Raw genomic sequence first — 12,904 nt, forward strand, 5'->3', positions numbered from 1 at the left:
ATATAAACAACACATTTATTTAGAAAAATAAACTGAAAATGCTGTTTGTCTGGTACATTATCCCATGAAGCATAGATAAATGGCTATAAAAAACTGTTGTTATATGTCAAATACAAATTACAAATGATTTTTTTTAAATTCAGAGAACAAATAGATGTTCAACACAAATGTTTAGTGTACAGTTCACTGTATTTGACTTCTTGGCTGTTAATGATATAAAATGATCTTCATTAAAAAAATTTGATCCCTTTTTCATTCATTTGACCACACTGATGCTTTTTTGTTATTATTCTATAGTTATTATTTTAATCTGAGACAAACCTTTTCTTTTTTAGATAACTGATTTTTATAGAAGAGAAATCAATGTCTGCAAAATTCTTAAGTGTTTCCTTTTTGGACTCCTGCAAGAAACTGCTTGTTGTGGTCTCAAAACTCATGGGACCATCTGTGCAAATAACAGCACACATCATTACCCTGAATGGAAGTGACAGTGCAAATATTAGAAGTGCATTGAGAAATAATCAGTAAGACTGACTTTCCCCCTCTCTCAAACAATATGGAGTGAAGGACTGAATGCAGAAACATTTCAAGCAATTGACAATAATGTTGTTATTCCATTATGGCTTTAAGGGTATACACAAGATGGCAAACATCCTCTCTGCAAACAGCAACATTCTGTCCTAATACTACTGTTCATTGCTGCAATGCTCCTCTATTTGTTCAGTTTATTTTTGTCTACATATTTATTTTGAAATGCTGAGTAATTCTGACTAGAGATATTTCCTATCTCTATTTTATCTTCCCAAATGATAAATCAATTGATAATAATTTACTAGCTTAACTGCCGAATATACATTTTCATGGGTTCACATCTGGGAATATTTATTTTCATGGTGAAAGAAGATGGGTTTTGTTTGGTTTCTGTTTTTTGTTGGCTTAATTGTTTAGTCCTTTTCATATATATATATTTTAAATCTTCTTGATAATTTCTGAGTGAAGAGATTTAAGGCTGTGGCTTTTTTTCACCCCTAGGGCTCTGCTCATGGCTGTCAGACTAGAGGCAGATGATTTTATGCAGACCATATCAGTAATCACTTGTGCTCCAAAGTTGAGGGAATTTGCTGCTCTGAGATGGACAAGTTCCTGGTTATTTCAAAATTACATCTGGCCTCAAGAAGTCATAATGATGAATCTGAAGTGAGAAAAATGAGCTGACATGCCTCCAAATAAAGATTTCCTTCCAATCTGAAGGAGCTGTCAGAAGAAAACAAAAGACAAAAGATCAGTTTAAATCGTAAGTACAGTTTAACAAAAACACATAAAATGTATTAAGAATGAGGCAATCATTTGTTAATGCCTAATTTAAAATTACTTGAATTATCAAGAATTTCATTTTAAATGTCTAAACATATTGAAACATATATTCCCCTTAAATTTCATATATAAAGATAATGTGACAAGCCAGTCATCAAAATTTAGTAGTAGCATGCTTATATTTCAATTAAAAGACCTATCTCTTTCATTAATCTCTTCCCATCTGCCCCATCCCAGAGATGTCAGTTTGTTCCATGCATTGATGCCTCTGTTTTGTTCGTCAGTTTATGTTCATTAAATTCTACATGTAAGTGAGATCATGTGATATTTGTCTTTCTCTGACTGGCTTATTTCACTCAGCATAAAATTCTCCAGGTTTATCCATGTTGTCTCAAAGGGTAAGAAATCCTTCTTTAACCAATGGACACAGACAGTAGTGTGGTGAAGGCCTTGGGTGGGACAGGGGCTGGGAGGAGGAAGCTAAGGGAGGGGGAGGGAATTGGAGGACATCTGTAATACTGTTAACAATAAAATTAGTAACTGAATAAGAATTAATGTTCAAAATCTATCTCTGACAGTTTTTAAAAATTCAGGTAAATGTGTCCACCTGTAAATGTACTAAGTTCTCAAAGACTATTTATATAGAGCCTGAAAATATAAGAATATCTTGAGATATTTATATCTTGATATATTCTTTGATATACATATATATATCACTATTAAAATAGTTAATAAATCATTTTTAAGGTAGAGAGACTTCATTTAAAACAGCAAAAAAGCATTTAAAAACCACGTTGCATAATGTTCTCTTTCACTGCATTCTATGTAGTCTAAATGTCTTATCAAACTGCCAAAAGAATATTCTTTTCCTTGATGCAGCAGAGCTGCCAAAGAACTAGTCTGCCTTCATGAATACCTGCAATAATTAGCACCTTAAAATAAATTCTATCCATATTCCTATCCATATCCTAATTAATACATATTTTGGAAAATAATAAGAAATAAAACCTAACCATAATCCTCACTCTGCCCACCCAACATCAAATATGCTTAGCACCACTTAATGTGCAGTGTGTCTATGGTCTTCTCTTTAAGTTATGATGTAAAAGATAATATGTATGCAATGACTTACTAAAATAGGTCCAGAAAGTTATTAAAATGAACCTGGTACCATAATTAATTGATTAGTAAATTATTAGAAAAGTCAGAGATAGAGAGTAGTGGCATTAAGTGCATTTTTAATCCCTTAAAGCCCATCTGAGAACCCCTGCTTTAACACTTTCATTTGGAGGTATGTAAATTCCAAATGCATTGTGTGCTTTCTTCAATAAAGAGACACAAACATACACATAGATGACACAATAAAAACAAACTGTGCAGCTACTGGACAAATTGTATATTACCAGATCATCACTAGCATATGTCAAGTTGCACATTCAGTCTTTTATGAAATTCATAAATAAAGAATTGTTCTCTCTTTGTTGTTTTAATAAGAGTTCAAGAATTGTTCAGAGTCTTGTAAATGTTATTTTAATAATCCTTTAAATTTTATCTGTTGCTATTACCTCTTGAAATATGATTTATTTAGATTGCTAATCCCACTCATTCAGGAAATGCCAAGAGGTATTCTGTAGGGGAAATGTTGCTTCTTACAGTGTAAATTTTCTCCTTTACTTTTGCTAATATCATGGCAGAATTTTTCTTATCCCTTTTGAGGCAGTTGTTGACTGAGTTTTTCATCCTAACAATCCTGTCCTATAGTATTTAACTTAAAAAAGTAAAACTGTTAACAGATTCTTGTTTGATTAAAAAAATGGAGTTTTGTACATTTTACATCTATTTAAGATAAGAGCTAAAATTATTTATAAATATTTTCCTGTTCCAGTAATTATGTTAGGTATCTCATAGAAGCAGTTATTTGCCTCACAGCCTTCAGCGACCAAACATTAAAAGCAGAGAATAAAATCTTCTAACCAGGAGATGTCTATATTGGCAGTTTGAATTCCAACATTGGGTGTTAATGAAATACATTTAAGTCTTACTTAGTTTTGAAAATTTTTTACAGATATCCGAGCCTCTCCCTGCATGGTATCAGATATCCCATTCACCATAACCTCAGGCTAAATTTTTTTTTTCCCACTAAAGAAAAGCCCCAAATAATTTTTCATGTATAATTTGCTAACTTAAAAATTCATGAACTTCCATTATTATATATTGTTTATATTTTTACCTCAAATATGGAGAAATGTAATACACCATCATCCCTATACAAGTTAAATAAATGTACTCAGCATTGCAATAATGAAACATAAATCACCAAGATTCTGCATTAGCAACAATGAGTTGAAGTGCTCCAGGAATGCTCTCTGACTTATTCTTCAGATGGGTAGTTAATTACTTCATTCTATTTCAAAGGCCTTTGTTTAAAACTAATTAAAGTTTTCTTCACTTTTTGAATGGAATAGGTCAAAGTTTTCAAGCACTGCAAGGGTCATTCTCTAATTTTGGTAAATTTTTCCAGACACAAATGTGATATACAAAATATGAATGATACCAGGTAATTTTTAGGCTTTGACTCATTAAATGTCAAGTCAGTTAATTTAGGTAAGTAGCATCTTTTTTTTTTTTCCAAACTTGTCTTCCTCACCTTAAGAAGGAAGGTGCTATTGGAGCCTTTTATTGCAGTTACATAGTCAAAAACACAAGAGGCCCAACCCATGGATTAAAAACTCGAGTTTTTCACAGTACAGGTGAGAGTGAAGTCCTGTGATTCTCCCACAATTCAGATTCCAGCATCGGGTGTAGACACTAAGCTGCACCCCTGAATGGCATGACCTTTGGACCTTCACCTGATGAAGGGTCCTTTGACCAAGTCCATGGGCTGAGGCTGCCTCTCCACTACCTCCCATTAACAAAGTGAACCAGGTATGTGCACGATGCACTAGGAAGCCCAAGGTCTCTTCTGTGTGGCTCTCGGTTCGGTCCTCTCTCCAGTTCTGTCCTCAGGTTTAGGGGATACTTTTTTCATGTAAACAGTCTAGCTCTGGGCTGAGTGGCTGCTTGGGCATCAGGCCGAAGACATCACAGGGACCTAGAGACGCAGTGGGGAAGTTGACCCTGAGACAGCGTGGCGGTGAGCAATGGCAGGGCATAGCCTGCAGAGAAGGTGCCCGGGGAGGAAGGCAGTGGCCGTGGTGGCTGCATGCAGTCCAGGTAAGTGGAGAGGTCGCAGTGCTTGAAGCTGCCACCCTCCAACATGTCCTTGGTGTTGGGGTCGAGCGCCAGTAGTTGTCCTTGTCTGTGAGGTTGTGGCAGATGCTGTTCTGCCATTTTTGGGGGTTGTCGTGGTAGAAGGGTACTTGCTAGGTGATGACCTTGTCCGTGTGGCCCAGCATGAGGCTGAGCCCTGGCGCCTGGGTGATGGCCATAGCGATGAGAGCAATGTAGCTGCCGGGTGGCTTTCAGCCTCCTAGAGCTGTAAGTACAGTAAAACCTCGATATAACAGACTAATTTGGGTGAGGGGGTGTCCCTTAAAGCCAAAATTCCGTTCTATAATAAAGTAGGTTTTCCTAATGCATGTGAAAAAATTGACATATTAGTTAACCTGTTTTTACTTATGTAGATACATCTGTGCAATTAAAATTAAGTATGTATGGAAAGTTAATTTCACCAAAAGTTTTCTATGTGTATTGACACCATTGTAATTAACCCAATTATTAATTAATTAACAGAAAAGGAGCAAAGGGAAGGCCAGATAATACAGGCATGCCATTTGTACAGCTTTGCCAGAAAACTGCAGTTTAACACTCTCCAAGTCTGTTCCCCAGAGATCCACAAAAGTTTTCTATGTGTATTGACACCATTGTCATTAACCCAATTATTAATTTTTTTAAAAATGTATTTTATTGATTTTTTACAGCATGCCATTTGTACAGCTTTGCCAGAAAACTGCAGTTTAACACTCTCCAAGTCTGTTCCCCAGAGATTCTGGGAGAAGGGACTAGACAAAGAAAGAATAGATGCATGACCAGTAAGGTCTAAACGACTCAGAGAGGGTGCTTGTTTATTAGTCATCCCTGGGAACAGGGCACTGGCCAGGATGGAGTGCCCATTCAATCTGCAAAGATTCAAAATCTGAGACACATAAGCTCCTGAACGAAGGAAGTCCCCTCTCTTGGCTCTCTTGCACACCACACTGTGCTCCTGGCTCTCTTGCTGCAGGGGCATGCTCCCCTGCATTCGCCCACATGGCTCATGGCCACGTGGACCCCACACAATGGACTGATGGATTACAATTGGCCTGATGCTCTGCCAGACTGAGCTCCACCGTGGAAGGGAAACTCTGGACACCGGCTTTGCTTTTAACACTGCTGAATCCCCAGCAGCACATTTTCCAGGACTGGTTTAAGGAAAATGGGACCTTGGAAATGCAGGGATATAACTCCACACAAATAAAAATCACTCATTCTACTGTCAAGTCTTAGAAAATTCTTTTTCGCAAGATATTGTAAGAACCCCACACCCACTAACAATGGAGAAATTCCAACTGTGCAATTCTCCAATAACAATGTTACTGTAATTTTAAATGTATACTGAATAGGACTAGTAAATGCATGCATTTACCAGTCACTAAATGCACACAGCTGGGGCACGGCTTAGCACACATCAGAACATCGGGACCACACGTGTTAAAACTGTTGCAGAAAGTCACGCCGCATGACAAAAGAACTGATTACCATTCGCCATGCAGTGTGTCATGTGCTTATCATTCACCAAACATTATTTACGAGTGGTGACTCTTGGAATTAAATATGTAGACTATAGTTGTAAATATGTAATATTTATTTATGTCGATGAAATTACTACTGTGTTTTTTTTCCAACATATGGCTATTCACTAAAATTTGTTAAAAATAACAGTGAATTAATAACAAAAAAACCCCCTGTTAATTTAATTATAAGCAAATCTTGGTTAAAATTCTCTTAAAATTAACAGGGTGTTAATTTTCACATGTGACCCATGGACCAGAAATTGTGTCTGTTAAGTCTGAAGTCCATTAAATTGAGATCCGCAAAATCGAGGGTTTACTGTAGCATCTTAAGTGATTAAGAACATTTCTTTACAGATAGGGCAGCATGATTTTAAAATGTCAAGACAGCAAGCAAAGCGAAGGAAAAGCTAAAAATATTACTAAAAGTTTGTCCAAACGTAAGAATTTCACAATTCTATATTTATTTGGAACTTAGTGTAATTTTTATAATTCTCTTCATTATAATCTATATTTATTAAGTATAAATATATAAAATTTTACATATGAATTATATAGTACTAAAATATATTTTATAAAACAGACAAATACTTATATACTAGTGACCCAGTACAAGGATTCGTGCACATTGAAAGGAAATTAATTAGAAGGTGACCAGCGGGATGGGACTGGGCAAGACAGGCCGGACACGCCCTGGAGCCAACCTCCAGCAGTCTCTCCCCGACAGGTTGCACCTAGGGTGGCACCTTGGCTCCAAAGGCATGTGGGGAATGAGCGGGGTCCCTCCAGCAGGTAGGGTCCCTCGGCCTGGCCTGTGGGGATCAGGCTGAAACCATCTCTCCGACATCCCCTGAGGGGTCCCAGAATGTGGAGAAGGCACTCTGCAAAGTTGTTGTCGTACAGGTGTGGAATGCAAACGCAAGTGCGCAGTAAACCAGATTTGGGCCGACAGTGCCCCAGCAACAACATAACCCATGGCTAAAGGTGGAATCACGAGGCCCTGTGAGGAATCAGACTCCCTCCTCTGCATTTCAGGGTGCGTCACCAGAGAACTGCTGCTGCCAAGTTACTGCAGCTCGGCAACCCCTGCGTTGAACATCTGCCCCCTGGTGGTCAGTGCGCGTCTTAGAGACCGGTCGGACAGAGAGAGGGACACTTAGCATATTAGCCTTTTATATATATAGATAAAAATGTATTATATATGTATATATAATTTAAAATATTGTAACTATGAAACAGTGTATCATGTGTCTTATGTCTGCTGCATTTAAGAAGTAGTAAGTATGAAGAGACCAAAATCATTACCAAAAAAAAAATCTGTCTTATTCCCTCTGTTAAATTAATAGCAGCAAGAAGTTTCCACTTAATTAGGTTAAATGAAAATGTATGAAATATTTACTATAAGCCAGGCATTATGCCAAGCATGGAAAATATATAAATAAAAAGTTACATTTCTATTACATCTAAATATAAAGCTAAATATTTTACATTCTATTTGTCATATAAAGCTATGAAGTAGATATTCTTATCATTCTCCAGGTAAGGAAATTCTGGCACTGATTAGATTGCACTACAACCTGCAAGCCAAATTTGCTACACTTACACCATTCATTGGGTATAATGAGATGAATATTTGGGACAAATAGCATGACCCGCATAGACTAAAATATTTACTATTCTGTCCATTTACAGAAAAGGTTGTCAATCCTGTTTGAATGTAACTTATTTATTATAATATTAATTATGAATCTATTTTCCCAAATGGATTGTGGATCATCTCAATAGCATTATTAAATTATCTATATTTTGCTATGCTTTGACATGCTGTTCTTTTTTTAAAATATGTTTTTATTTATTTCAGTGAGGAAGGGAAGAGAGAGAGAGAGAGAGAAACAACAATAATGAGAATCATTGATCAGCTGCCTCCTGCACGCCCCCCCTATTGGGGATCAAGCCCACAACCCAGGCATGTGCCCTAACTGGGAATCAAACCATGACCTCCTTGTTCATAGATCGACACTCAACCACTAAGCAACACCAGCCAAGCTGACATACTATTTTTTTGTAATAATTCACATACATAAATGATTGTAATTTGGATGCTAGTCATTCATTTCCTCTGTGGTATACATTTTAGATTCAGAGTGGTTGCTTTAGCAAAATTTTAAAATTCCATGGACTAGCATTGAATTTATAGATTAAATGAGGCAGATTGGCATCTGTGCAATATTAAATAGTCATATCAGAAACATTGTTATTCTTTTTTCAGTTTTTTTTAAAGTTGGATATATAGCTGTCATTTTGAATTTTATTGTGTTAGAATAAGGCCTGTTTGGTAAGCCAAATTCCCAAATATTAGTGTTTTCTAATGTGAATAGAGGGATAGCAAAAACACTTCCTTGTGAAAAGAAAAATGACCAAAGTTAACTTTCTAGCTGTTTCTATGGAAACCTGGTACTGGTAGAATGTCAGCTGTATTACTATGTAACTTTGCTTATGGTAAAAATAAATCCTGATTTGTAAACTGCATCTGGTCTAGCAAGACTGTGAATGACTATAAATATCTTCTGGGATTTCTGAAGGTGGTAACTGGTCATGTCCTTCCCTATTTGGGACATGGGAAGTGTTAGCCAGGGTTGGTCCCTCATCTGCCCATGATCTCAAATTCTCACACCTGAGTTGTCACTTTGCAGGGTTGGAGAAAGACTTTATCCTTGACACTTACGGAAACTCATGTCAGAGCATCACTTGATACTGCCCTACAGATATGCTTTGTTTACTGTATTATTCTAATGAAATCATTGTCAAATGCGCTCTATGGGGGTACTACTGTGAGATGGGTTGTCAAGTTGAACTGAAAACTACTAAGAGTGTTAGTAGTGTCATACATATGGAGATTCTCTTTCATTTGTGTATTATTGTCTTCATATTCTGTCATGTGTAGAGGACTAAGCGGTTAGAAGGAGGTACAGGGGAAGACTGTATACCTCCCCCAACTTTTTATAGGGCTTGAAGATGCAACACACACCAGAGTCCCCTCTGAATGGTGCCCCGGATACTCCTGTCTTGGTTATTATATTCTTGCAACAAGGAAGTATGATAAAAGGATTTTGAATAATAGACTTAGTACCACTGCTTTAGAAAGAATTAATATTAAACAAAATCATTCAGTGGAAGAAGTTGGGCAGAGTTTCCTCCAGACATGCAAAAAAAAGTTTCAAGGAGTTTTCACTGATAAAAATGACATTTAAAAGATAGGTAGACAATGTGTTATCAGCTAGAAAGAGAATGTAAATGAAGCATTCTAGATAGACAAATAAAAACACCTAGGTCATTTTTAATAGCATTGTATTTACTCTTGCCCATTTAGTATGTTTTATATTCAGCCCATGTATTGGTTCCAAGTTATATGAAGTTTAATTGTTTTAATTAGTGTATAGATATATACAGAATTTAATGCATATAATTAAATTAGGAAAAGATAGTTATGTGTGCACTTCCTTGTAATCTTTAAATTCTATTAAATATCTAGCTATTTTGGAAAGTCATTTTATTTCATGCTTCACAAACTATGAATATTGAGAAAATCACCTTGAAAATGATTATTTTAATATGAGTAAAATTAAATTGCTAGCTCTAACATTGTGTTCCAAGTTGACACAACTAATTCCTTCTCATGAATTATCTATGAAATACTGCAAAATATAAGTGAGATTCTCTTATAGCTGCCCTGCTTTCCTGAGTCCAGCAGCAGTGTAGGACCAACCTACACATCCATGAGGAAGACATACTAACCAAATGTGTAGGTAGTGCTTGACGTATTGAGGCTAGATAATTAGTAAATGTACATGTGTCTGATACAGCAGCAGTTTAGAGAGATGATATTTAAGTCTTTCAAGCCAGATGGTCATTCTCTAAAATAAATTCCTGACACCCTGAAATATCACTCACCTCAGAATGCCCTTCTTATCTGAGCTAGCACATCAATGACATTCAATAACATTAGTTCCAAATTACCAAGGACAGCTACAAAATTTATAGAGTTCAGTGAAAAATGAAATGCAGGGCCCTTGCTCAAAAAGCAGGAAAAGAGCTTTGTTTTTTCTTACTCGCTCTCTCTGTTTTTATATTTGCTATTTAATGTCATGCTCCTTCTGGTTGAGTGAAGACCCCTATAAACCCTGGAGCTTTGCCTTGCAATTCAGAGCACATCACATGGCTGCCAGCACTTTGTCCCCCCTCCCCCTCCCCTGAGACAGGACAGCAATGATCTCCGGGTATGGGAGGGGAAGTGGGTGGTGAATGTGGTACCATGCCTGACAAGAAGCTTCAAGCCTCCAACATGTTCTCTATTTTTCTATTGGACTTCATTTATAAAATGCAAATTCAAAGATAAAAGTATCAGGACAGTGACTGCATATCATTAAACCCGAAGTGTAGGGGGGCTATTTATGGGTAAGGAGGCGGTGCTTCTAAAGACAGGACTCGCTCGGTGCAGCTGCAATGGTCACAAGCCTATGAAGCTGACCCTGCAAGTCTGCCCCACTACAAGCCTTTAAAATTCAAAACAACAACCAAATATCCAGCTATGCCTAATCCTCTGCTCTACTGTGTTTGGTTTTTCATTCAATAGTAACTAAAAAAAATGCACATAAAATGTAAGGAGTAACGTAAAAATCAGTTTAAGGAGTGCCAAATTTTTATAAGTTAAACATGTCCACTTAAGATTTTGACACTATATATAGCATAGAAAAAAAATAATTGTTCATCTACTGTATATCTGGCCCTGAAAACTTTACCCTTCAAAGTAAGGACCTTGTTTGTAAAGTCCAACTAAATACTTTGTTAGCATAGTAGCATAAGTAGCTAATTAGTATTACAAAGGAAGGGAGCAAATGGAATCAGACATTAGACCTAAAAACTAGGGAGCTAAATCAGCCATTAGCCTGCTTCACTAGGAAGTTGCAGCATTCACAGGCTCCCAGAAGACCAGCTACATCCCCTGCCCTCAGGATGTAATCCTCTGCCAACCCTGGAGTGGGCAGGAATAATCTTCCTGGGGAACAACTAGCCTGGTACCTGGATTTTCCAGAGAAGCAGGGGGGAAATTCCTTTGCTAGGCACATGCGCAGTAGAAACCAGATGACACAGCAGAACTTTGGGGCATGCACAGTAGGAGCCACAATGGCAACAAAAAGGGGTGGAGTGTAGTCTGAGAAAATCGGAAAAGTAGGTAATCAGATTGGATGAGGGCCTGGAACCCTGGAAGGTCCAAGAAGGCGACTGGTTAGGAGGAGGGCCCAGCATAAGCCTGGGTAAACCTTGGGGGCATATTATTTCCCTTCAACTCAATAAATGTTGCCACTAGGCTTAAACTTTCCCCATACACGTGCTCTTTGAAATTCCTTTCTCACGACATTGCAAGAACCAACCCATTTTCACTGGCAATAACTTGACAAATGAATTTGTTGAAATTCTCTAAGAAAATTAGTTACAGACAATGATATACTAGTAGACATTCTCTTGCTCATGGAACATCTGCATTCACAAAGCAAAAGACTATTCTATTATCTTAAACTGTATCAGTTTTTCTCTCCATATGTATATGTCCATGTAGAATCACAGCAGTTTGGAAAAGGGTGCTTTTCAGCTATTTTTGCCAATTAATTTAATTCAATTTAAATCAACTTGGTGACATAATAATAATAGAAATTACGTTTTTTGAACAATATAACAGTGAAGTTACTATGATGTGATAATTTTAAATATATTAACAATATATTTATAGTTACTTCAACATATGTATGTCACAAAAGACTATTTAAAAGCACATCTTAAAAAGCACATCTTAGAAGCCTAGCTCAAACATGTTTTGGGATATTTTGTTAACTGTTTGAAAAAAATCTTATTATTGATCTATAAATGTTACAATTAAATATCATAATTAAAGTCTTCCATAGGAAAGGAATAAATGATGTTTAAAAATTAATATTTTTCATCCTTTTAGATTTCAAGTTGAAAATATTACCTTGAAGAATACTTTCTAGAAATCTTTTTCTACTGTTTATTATGGGCACAAATGAACCAATAAATTAGTCAAGATGGACACCAATCTTATGATTAAGTACAAATTCCAATCACTTGAAAAACATTCATTCCACAGGATACAGGCAACATATGCTTGCTTACCTGCTTCATTCATTCATTCATTCAATCATTTATTCATCTAAATTGTGTGCAGTCTCGTGGAACTTCTTTAGTATTGACTAATGCCAAACTCCTAATGTGGATTGATCAGTTAACGAATACTTGCAAAATTCTTAATACAGTGCCTGGTGTGATATCATAATTTTGGAGTCTGGTACTCAAAATTAAATTCCATTCCACAACACATAAGGATCTGGATAAGAGAGTTTTGTTTTTAATCCTAACCTGGGGATATGTTTTTATTGATTTTAGAGGGAGGGGGCAGAGAGAGAGAGAAGATAAACACTGATTGGCTGCCTCCCAGGTGCACCCGAATGGCGATCAAACCTGCACCCTAGGTATGTGCCCTGACTGGAAATAAAACCTGCAACGTTTTGGTGTACGGGACAACACTGCAACCAACGATGCCACCTGGCCAGGCTGGACAAAATAGTTTGCATACTCAGTTTCCTCAACTATTAAAAAAAATGGGATAAACATTAATGTTTACTTTGCAAAGTTGATGAAGAAAGTAAATGAGAACATAGGTAAAAATGATTTTACAGTGTATATTTTTCAGAGACAGAAACATTGAACAAATACATTTTTTCCCTTTTGTGTAGATAATTCCACAA

The 12,904-nt window shown here is 36.6% G+C and overlaps 1 protein-coding gene across 4 annotated transcripts in view; it reads right to left on the reverse strand.

Annotated features, from left to right (window-relative positions):
* Positions 1 to 303: 303 nt before the first annotated feature.
* PRR16 (proline rich 16) overlaps positions 304 to 12,904 on the reverse strand; it is a 245,379-nt gene continuing 232,778 nt past the window's right edge. For 3 of the 4 annotated variants that reach the window (XR_001362569.1, XR_001362579.1, XM_005857088.2), the window contains one exon: positions 304 to 1,254. The gene's annotated coding sequence lies outside the window, so the exon portion shown is untranslated. Of the gene's footprint in view, positions 1,255 to 4,748; positions 4,790 to 12,904 lie in introns of those variants that run through there. The other variant, XR_001362571.1, reaches the window with a different exon arrangement.

This window comes from Myotis brandtii, unplaced genomic scaffold (genome assembly GCF_000412655.1).
Source record: "Myotis brandtii unplaced genomic scaffold, ASM41265v1 scaffold1071, whole genome shotgun sequence".
Classification (NCBI taxonomy): Eukaryota; Metazoa; Chordata; class Mammalia; order Chiroptera; family Vespertilionidae; genus Myotis; species Myotis brandtii.